At 40.1% G+C, this 10077-nt stretch overlaps 1 protein-coding gene across 1 annotated transcript in view; it reads right to left on the bottom strand.

The window, feature by feature from the left end:
- The window catches only part of doc2b (double C2-like domains, beta), a 327887-nt gene that overhangs the window by 272545 nt on the left and 45265 nt on the right, over window positions 1-10077 (bottom strand). The window lies entirely within an intron of this gene.

The raw sequence follows: 10077 nt of genomic DNA, 5'->3' as shown, positions 1-10077 counted from the left end.
TTTTACTGATATTTGTTGGTGGAATTGTTTGTTTTTAACAGGGATGAACATGGACTGGAGACAGGATGAGCATGAAACAATGCTAGCATACAGGAACAAATTAGAGATTTAAAAGAGAGCTTGAGATTTTAGTTGGTCCAATATTGATTCAGAACACTAACCCCGTCTCAGGATAAACAGCTACACAATGCAAATACTGCTATGGGGCAAGCTACAAACACCCCCAGTAAACCGTAAAACTTCTTCTCGCCACTGAACAAGTGAAAATGTCAGATGTGTCGACAAACATGGACAGGATCCCCACAGAGTTACATGTGTGCATGTTTACCTCCGTAAATGTAAAAAAATGTGTTCTTATATTGTTAGCCGCTTACCTTAAGGTGCGCTGACACTTGATGCAGGCACTTGCATGCATGTCGTCGTGGCGATCCCAGTTGCTGTGTTCCCAGCTGGACGCTGTGCTTTGTTCCACCGACTGCCACGCACTCAGCACTGGACGATGTGTATATAAAATAATTATTTCATAGCGGATTAATCATTTTCTCTGCAAGTTGGCTGCTGAAAATGGCTCTAATCGTTTCCTGAATCACACATGACTGCTCCAACCAGAGCCGTTTGCGTGTGAGCCGAGTGAGCTGGAGAAAGCATTTGGAGCCATCTAAAAGGTAATTATTTGTCATGTTTACATTGTCATGTCTTGGTAAAACAGTTGCATGTTCTTTCCTTCTTGTGTGCAGCTGTAAAAGTATGTTTGTGATAGATTTAACATCTCCTTATAATTGATCAGACCAGCTGCGCTCTGATGCGGTGCGCTGACACAACCACTTGCTCTATTCACTTCTTCTTTACTCAACTTGACAAGCTGCATGTAGTGTTGGCGAGCTGATCACACCACGTTGCATGACATTTATGTGTGAAAGATTTTTTGAACATTTAAAAATTCTCACGCTGGCACCCTCTCACGTTCAGTCTACACCCGTTAAAGACGAGTTTACTCTTCTGCATGACACAGGCTGTGCAAGTGAGTGAATCAAAGTCATGCAAGTGTCAGTGCACCTTTAGCCTCCTTCACTTTCTGGCGACTCAGTCATTACAAGTAGCTTGTCCATGGCAGGCAACAGGACAAGCCCTTCAAGAAATCACTATTTCAACAACCATTCAATTTAAGGTCAAAACAAGTGTTAGGCAAAAGAAAGAGAACACTCTGGCCAAGTTGAAAATGCAACCAATTCCAATTTATAGCAATAAATCATTCAAATTTTATTACGCTAATTTTGATGTGGAGATATACTGCCCCCTTCTGGCTGTAGAACCTCGGGGATCATTACAAATGCCCATATATGTGTTCTGTGTGGGTATCTTGACCCGCCACCTGGTTGATTGGTGGAATTACACCTTAAAGTTCAGTTGGTGCTATCTAACACATAGACGCCGTTTCACCCTCTGTAGCCTCCGTAGTTATACTCTTATTATTCTGTATACAGCACCCATCTGACATGGCAGAGATACTTTTAGCTAATGGGATTCTATTGAGGATGAGACATTATGATTAAAGTTCATATTTTTGGAGATCCAGGTCACATATATGTACCTACTGTAGAACATTTTTTAATCATTTCATTGGCTCTGAACCAGCACTGGATTTAGTAATTTTTTTTAAATTAGCAGTTGCGTAATTCAGACTCTGATTGGAGAATAAATATGTTTGCAGACCACTGAAATAATCCACAGAGGCTCTGAGGTTATGTTGTTTAACTTGGAGGGAGTCCTGAAGCCTCAGAGGATTTAAAAATTACCCAGACATCAGCTCTTGTCCTTCTGTCATTATTTTCAGTCTCTCTCTTGCTGCAGCAAACTATAAAATGCCACCAATGTGTGTGTGTGTGTGTTGTGTGTGTGTGTGTGTGCAACTAGGACACACACACACACCCACACACAACTTGAAAAGCCAGTGAGGCTAAACCAAGAACAGATTGGGTGTAGATTGTAGACTTTCTACTTGAAAAATCCACCCACCCTCGGGCATGTCGACAAAAAAACGACTGCCTCAGCAACAATCTTTTTTTTTTTAATCCATTAAATAAAAAACAAACACAAGGGACAATTAAACCAAACCATGAGCTTCATGACAGCGTTTAGATTTGGAGCTTCATCCGTTGAAGCGCGGCGTCAGTTGCACGCCACGAGGTTCGCGTCCCGTCTCTCTGTGATCATGACTGATGAGTCGGGCTGATGCTGCAATACGACTTTTACTTTTCTCAAATTATGATTCACCGGCAGCTGCCTCCAGGCTCAGTCTGCGTTCAACAGCAGCTCAAATAAGCTGCAAAATTTAATACTCAACTCATTAAGTTGTTGTTTTCAATAATATTCTCCAAATGAGAATTTATTTTCCAGTTTCTGCACGTCAGTGAGGCAAAAATCAAAGCATCCCCACTAGATCCAATATTTAACTCATCCATTCATCTTGACCTGCATTTCTGGATGTTTTTGCTCAATTGACCAACAGATTTATCTTCCAATCGATGTTCATGAACTCTGGGTTTTTAAACTGAAAGAATGAGACTGTTGATACATGCAGCCAAGATCAGGTTCCTTCATCGTCACTACATGTAGAAACAAGCAAGCCCTCATTACGACAAAGACCATTACTACTCCTGAGCTGTCAGTGGCGCTGTACGTCATCTTCGGGCTTGCTTCCATTGATAAACGCTGTTAGCATTAGCCATGTCTTTAGCATAATTTGGATTTCAATCTTTTTCATAAAAAAACACTCTACTGAATGGCAACCACCCAGTCCAACAAACACCACAATCCAGTGAAATGAACCATTTATTAATTTTTCAGGTTCAAGGAAGCAGATCAATCATACAGAAATACCATAGCTGATGGAATAAAAAAAAAAAAAGTATGATATTTTTTCCAGCAGCAATGGATTTTTTTTACCAATAAAAAATTGCTTATTGAATTTATTTAAATTAATAACTTCAGATTTAAGGTTGGCATTGTTCCTCAATAAAACACTATATACATTCAAATGTTTATGATTTTTCCTGCAAACGAGATGTGTAATTTTACTCAAAATGTTCAATTCGCTTCCAAAATTTCTACAATTTGTTTAATATATAGTACTATAAATATATAGTACTTAAATCACAAAAACTTTTTCTTGGAAGAAATATATCTCACAACAGGAGCTAACTTAAATTCAAAATCGGTGTTGTGCAGAATCAGATACATATAGCTGTTATTCATGTGCAGAAATTAAAACAGCAGTAAATTTAAAGCGAAATTATATAAATAATTTCAAGTCTGTTTTCTAGAGCTGAAGTAACTCTGATAAAACATGTATACTATAGGCCATGCATAAACATGGTAAATGCCGTGCCCAGTGGATGGCCCTAGGAAACAAAATGGTGCCACATTATTGCTGTTGCCACTCTCAGTACATAACAACTCTACAGGAAACACTTAGACCTGGGTTCTAGTGCAAAGATATCAGCATCACCAAACACCCCTCCCCAGCAACCTGATGACTCAGTGAGTTCGTCACAGACGTCTCTCAGTCTCCAGTCCCAGAGACGTGAATGTCACTGGGTTTGGAGTTTAAGAGACATCTGAAAGCCTGGATATTAGTTTGATCCAGGATAATCGCAAACCCAGACACTCTGCTATTCACAGTTTTAGAGTATCCCAGAATCCTTTGCGCGCTGGGGATGGAGGTTTGATAATGGCTGAGCTTAATGCTAACTTTAACATTGAAAATGCCGTAGACATGCTAACACATTAGCATCAGTCCCATTTTGAAGTTATAAAATACATCTATCAACTGTTTCAGAAAACCGTCGGTTTAACATAAAAAAGGTAAATATTACTCACAGATATATGCTCTTTAGGGTTTTAACTGGGAAAAATTAAGATAAAGCGAAATAAAACAAAGAACCAACAAAGCAGCAGATCAAAGATCAAAGCACTGCTTCACTGGTTCAAGGTTCAAAGCAAAGCCGCACTGCAGAAACGGTTGATTACAGACCCGCTGCAGGGTCTGTAATCAATGTAGAGAAATGATCATTTTCCTGACAAACACCCCCAAAAACAACAGCCACTCTGAAGGACTGATAAGGGAATGTTAAAGCAAAGAGGCTATTGATGTCGGTGGATTGAATCATTTCTTATGGATACCCAAAAAGAACCAGTTCCCAACCCTAACAGCAACACGCTTTTTTTTTTTTTTTAATAAAACTCACACTAAAGACTCACGATTATCTTAGTTAAACACCAAAATACATATTTTGGTTGAACTCACCTCCATAACGACACAATGTTGAAAACAAGTTGCTGCAAACGCTTGTTTACACTGACAACAAAATCTCGGCCTCCCCAGCGAGAACATGATTATGCGCGAGATTCGACACCGTAAAGGCATCTATGGGACAATTGTTGGCCTTTTATTGTGGGCAGTCTAAGGCACACCTGTGCACTAATCATGGTGTCTAATCAGCATCTTGATATGGCACACCTGTGAGGTGGGATGGATTATCTCAGCAAAGGAGAAGTGCTCACTATCACAGATTTAGACTGGTTTGTGAACAATATTTGAGGGAAATGGTGATATTGTGTATGTGGAAAAGGTTTTAGATCTTCGAGTTCATCTCATACAAAATGGGAGCAAAACCAAAAGTGTTGCATTTATATTTTTGTTGAGTGTACAAAGGTCAGTGCATTTTCACAGTTTAACACGTTTGAACTTTCAATGTGGTGCACCTATACACAAGACTATTGCAATGCACCACATACACAATAATGGATAAGACGTGCAGAGAATAAGTGTTGCTCTGACTTTGTAAACACAGTTCAAGTGTGCTCTCCTGAGAGGTCTGAATTCTTTTCACTGCACCACAATGTGTGCAGCCAAGATTGGACTCAACATTGATCGAAGATGATCATCCTCAATTTTATAGGACAGACAAAAGACACTTGGACTCAACCATATAGATAAGTGTGGAGTTCAAGTGTCCATAAAGAGCTCACAGTGAAAATGTTGCTCCTCAGTTCAAGGTAATTCAAGCCTGTGATGACATGTACAGGCCGACCGATAAATAGGTTGGCTGATAAGATCGGCCAATATGAGCCTTTATTGAACATATCAGTGTCTGCATTATTTTTACTGATGTGAATACTTTTATTTTACCAAATTTCTAAATGCAGCAAAATGCACTGGCTGTTGAAAATGGTGTCATTACATAGTTTGTCCAGCAGAGGGCAATGCCGTCAACCATGGCTGGGATCCCATCACCCCTTGGTTACATTAGCTACAAGCAACAGAGGCAAACGACCAGCTGCTGTTTATTTTCAGTCAGAGTGGACATTTTACAGTGACAAGAAACAAGAGAGTGGTTGCTATGCCACCAGCTAGTTGGAGCCAAAATAAGCGAGAAGTTAAATTTATGCAAATGCTGTGCAACGCAACACAGCAGCTGCCTTTCCTAGCGAAGGCAGCGTGACAACAGTGTGACATACACTGGCTGACTGTAGGATATATTTAAAGTTTGTTTAAACTAACAACAGAACCTCAATTACATTTCTTTGTCATAAGTGTTTGATAACGAAAGGTTACGAATCATTACCGATTTTTATGTACAGAATATATCGACAGATATATCGATATTGTAATTTTTTTACTCTCCAATATCGTTATCATATCTGCCATACTTTATTTCTTGCACTTACATGCATGTTTCCAAATCATTTTCAGGCCATATTAATGTGGTAATCCTTGATGATATGACTTTTTTTCCTGCACGCATTTAATAAAACGCATGCCGGACAGGACTGCTCCAGTGAAACCAGAAAGCTGCTCTTGACACCCAGAGGCCTTGAAATCTCAAATCTTAGCCATTGTTCTGGTGGCGGCGGCTAAATGCATCATCGGCAGGATCAAGGGGCAGCTCACGAAGGTTCTGTCGAATCGTTACAGCTGGCAAAATCTGATCAAAGTGCACTTAGATCTACACAAATAGAGCTTTTCTGAGAAGCCACAATCTATAGGGCCGCGGGGTGGGGTTTGACTTTGATGTAGGATGGAAAATGTTTTTTCCACAAAGAAGCCATGCTGTAAAGCAAAGCAAGTCTTTGAGCAGAGTGTTAGAATGCTGTTTGCAGTAAACCAACATGAAGACAGCGTGCAGCAAAAACACCTGTCGAGCAGCACTGCAAGACTTCAATTTAAATTCCAAATCACAAGGAAACTACACTTTATATGGCTAAAACCCGTTTAAAATGTGTTTAAAGTGTTTTAAATCTGCTGTGCATCGCTTGGCTGCTTTCTGGAGGTTCCGGTCTAACCGGTGATCTGGCTCTGGGGTCATCAATCCGGATGTGGTGAATTTGTGAAATCCTCTGCTGCTCTTCACCAAGGAGGTGAAAAAAAAAAAATAATAATTACCATCCAATTTGACACTTTTTCTTTATGTGTATTTTTAACTTTGTCAGTTTCCTCGCCTACTTAATGCAGGCAGGATGCCCACATCCACGCTGGCTCAGGTTCTGTAAATACACCTCTGCTCGGCGGCTCGGAATATTTTAAAAACTGCAGTGAGGAGTGATATGTATTTGGCTCAAACTTTACAATTTTAGGTCCATAGACATACAGCATCAGTCATCCAAGAATCGCCACCAATGAACTGAAACATTAACGGACACTGCATGAACTACAGTGCACACATCTGCTGATCCTGATCTGCATGGAACCTCACTTCATCACTGTCAGTTATGAATGAATGACAGGTTATAATATAGAGTCTGTGTTATGTATGTTGAAGGAAACAGAATCCAAATCCACCTAAACCTCCCCTGAAAGATACATTTGTTTGAGAAGTTGAGGGTAATAAATATATTAGATGAAGATATCCTTAAGAGAAAACTCTACAGGAAACACTTAGACCTGGGTTCTAGTGCAAAGATATCAGCATCACCAAACACCCCTCCCCAGCAACCTGATGACTCAGTGAGTTCGTCACAGACGTCTCTCAGTCTCCAGTCCCAGAGACGTGAATGTCACTGGGTTTGGAGTTTAAGAGACATCTGAAAGCCTGGATATTAGTTTGATCCAGGATAATCGCAAACCCAGACACTCTGCTATTCACAGTTTTAGAGTATCCCAGAATCCTTTGCACGCTGGGGATGGAGGTTTGATAATGGCTGAGCTTAATGCTAACTTTAACATTGAAAATGCCGTAGACATGCTAACACATTAGCATCAGTCCCATTTTGAAGTTATAAAATACATCTATCAACTGTTTCAGAAAACCGTCGGTTTAACATAAAAAAGGTAAATATTACTCACAGATATATGCTCTTTAGGGTTTTAACTGGGAAAAATTAAGATAAAGCGAAATAAAACAAAGAACCAACAAAGCAGCAGATCAAAGATCAAAGCACTGCTTCATTGGTTCAAGGTTCAAAGCAAAGCCGCACTGCAGAAACGGTTGATTACAGACCCGCTGCAGGGTCTGTAATCAATGTAGAGAAATGATCATTTTCCTGACAAACACCCCCAAAAACAACAGCCACTCTGAAGGACTGATAAGGGAATGTTAAAGCAAAGAGGCTATTGATGTCGGTGGATTGAATCATTTCTTATGGATACCCAAAAAGAACCAGTTCCCAACCCTAACAGCAACACGCTTTTTTTTTTTTTTTAATAAAACTCACACTAAAGACTCACGATTATCTTAGTTAAACACCAAAATACATATTTTGGTTGAACTCACCTCCATAACGACACAATGTTGAAAACAAGTTGCTGCAAACGCTTGTTTACACTGACAACAAAATCTCGGCCTCCCCAGCGAGAACATGATTATGCGCGAGATTCGACACCGTAAAGGCATCTATGGGACAATTGTTGGCCTTTTATTGTGGGCAGTCTAAGGCACACCTGTGCACTAATCATGGTGTCTAATCAGCATCTTGATATGGCACACCTGTGAGGTGGGATGGATTATCTCAGCAAAGGAGAAGTGCTCACTATCACAGATTTAGACTGGTTTGTGAACAATATTTGAGGGAAATGGTGATATTGTGTATGTGGAAAAGGTTTTAGATCTTCGAGTTCATCTCATACAAAATGGGAGCAAAACCAAAAGTGTTGCGTTTATATTTTTGTTGAGTGTACAAAGGTCAGTGCATTTTCACAGTTTAACACGTTTGAACTTTCAATGTGGTGCACCTATACACAAGACTATTGCAATGCACCACATACACAATAATGGATAAGACGTGCAGAGAATAAGTGTTGCTCTGACTTTGTAAACACAGTTCAAGTGTGCTCTCCTGAGAGGTCTGAATTCTTTTCACTGCACCACAATGTGTGCAGCCAAGATTGGACTCAACATTGATCGAAGATGATCATCCTCAATTTTATAGGACAGACAAAAGACACTTGGACTCAACCATATAGATAAGTGTGGAGTTCAAGTGTCCATAAAGAGCTCACAGTGAAAATGTTGCTCCTCAGTTCAAGGTCATTCAAGCCTGTGATGACATGTACAGGCCGACCGATAAATAGGTTGGCTGATAAGATCGGCCAATATGAGCCTTTATTGAACATATCAGTGTCTGCATTATTTTTACTGATGTGAAAACTTTTATTTTACCAAATTTCTAAATGCAGCAAAATGCACTGGCTGTTGAAAATGGTGTCATTACATAGTCTGTCCAGCAGAGGGCAATGCCGTCAACCATGGCTGGGATCCCATCACCCCTTGGTTACATTAGCTACAAGCAACAGAGGCAAACGACCAGCTGCTGTTTATTTTCAGTCAGAGTGGACATTTTACAGTGACAAGAAACAAGAGAGTGGTTGCTATGCCACCAGCTAGTTGGAGCCAAAATAAGCGAGAAGTTAAATTTATGCAAATGCTGTGCAACGCAACACAGCAGCTGCCTTTCCTAGCGAAGGCAGCGTGACAACAGTGTGACATACACTGGCTGACTGTAGGATATATTTAAAGTTTGTTTAAACTAACAACAGAACCTCAATTACATTTCTTTGTCATAAGTGTTTGATAACGAAAGGTTACGAATCATTACCGATTTTTATGTACAGAATATATCGACAGATATATCGATATTGTAATTTTTTTACTCTCCAATATCGTTATCATATCTGCCATACTTTATTTCTTGCACTTACATGCATGTTTCCAAATCATTTTCAGGCCATATTAATGTGGTAATCCTTGATGATATGACTTTTTTTCCTGCACGCATTTAATAAAACGCATGTCGGACAGGACTGCTCCAGTGAAACCAGAAAGCTGCTCTTGACACCCAGAGGCCTTGAAATCTCAAATCTTAGCCATTGTTCTGGTGGCGGCGGCTAAATGCATCATCGGCAGGATCAAGGGGCAGCTCACGAAGGTTCTGTCGAATCGTTACAGCTGGCAAAATCTGATCAAAGTGCACTTAGATCTACACAAATAGAGCTTTTCTGAGAAGCCACAATCTATAGGGCCGCGGGGTGGGGTTTGACTTTGATGTAGGATGGAAAATGTTTTTTCCACAAAGAAGCCATGCTGTAAAGCAAAGCAAGTCTTTGAGCAGAGTGTTAGAATGCTGTTTGCAGTAAACCAACATGAAGACAGCGTGCAGCAAAAACACCTGTCGAGCAGCACTGCAAGACTTCAATTTAAATTCCAAATCACAAGGAAACTACACTTTATATGGCTAAAACCCGTTTAAAATGTGTTTAAAGTGTTTTAAATCTGCTGTGCATCGCTTGGCTGCTTTCTGGAGGTTCCGGTCTAACCGGTGATCTGGCTCTGGGGTCATCAATCCGGATGTGGTGAATTTGTGAAATCCTCTGCTGCTCTTCACCAAGGAGGTGAAAAAAAAATAATAATAATTACCATCCAATTTGACACTTTTTCTTTATGTGTATTTTTAACTTTGTCAGTTTCCTCGCCTACTTAATGCAGGCAGGATGCCCACATCCACGCTGGCTCAGGTTCTGTAAATACACCTCTGCTCGGTGGCTCGGAATATTTTAAAAACTGCAGTGAGGAGTGATATGTA

The sequence above is a fragment of the Thalassophryne amazonica genome, chromosome 9, assembly GCF_902500255.1.
Source record: "Thalassophryne amazonica chromosome 9, fThaAma1.1, whole genome shotgun sequence".
Taxonomy (NCBI): domain Eukaryota; kingdom Metazoa; phylum Chordata; class Actinopteri; order Batrachoidiformes; family Batrachoididae; genus Thalassophryne; species Thalassophryne amazonica.
Note: the sequence above shows the minus strand (reverse complement) of the source record. Positions and strands in the feature narration are given on the sequence as shown.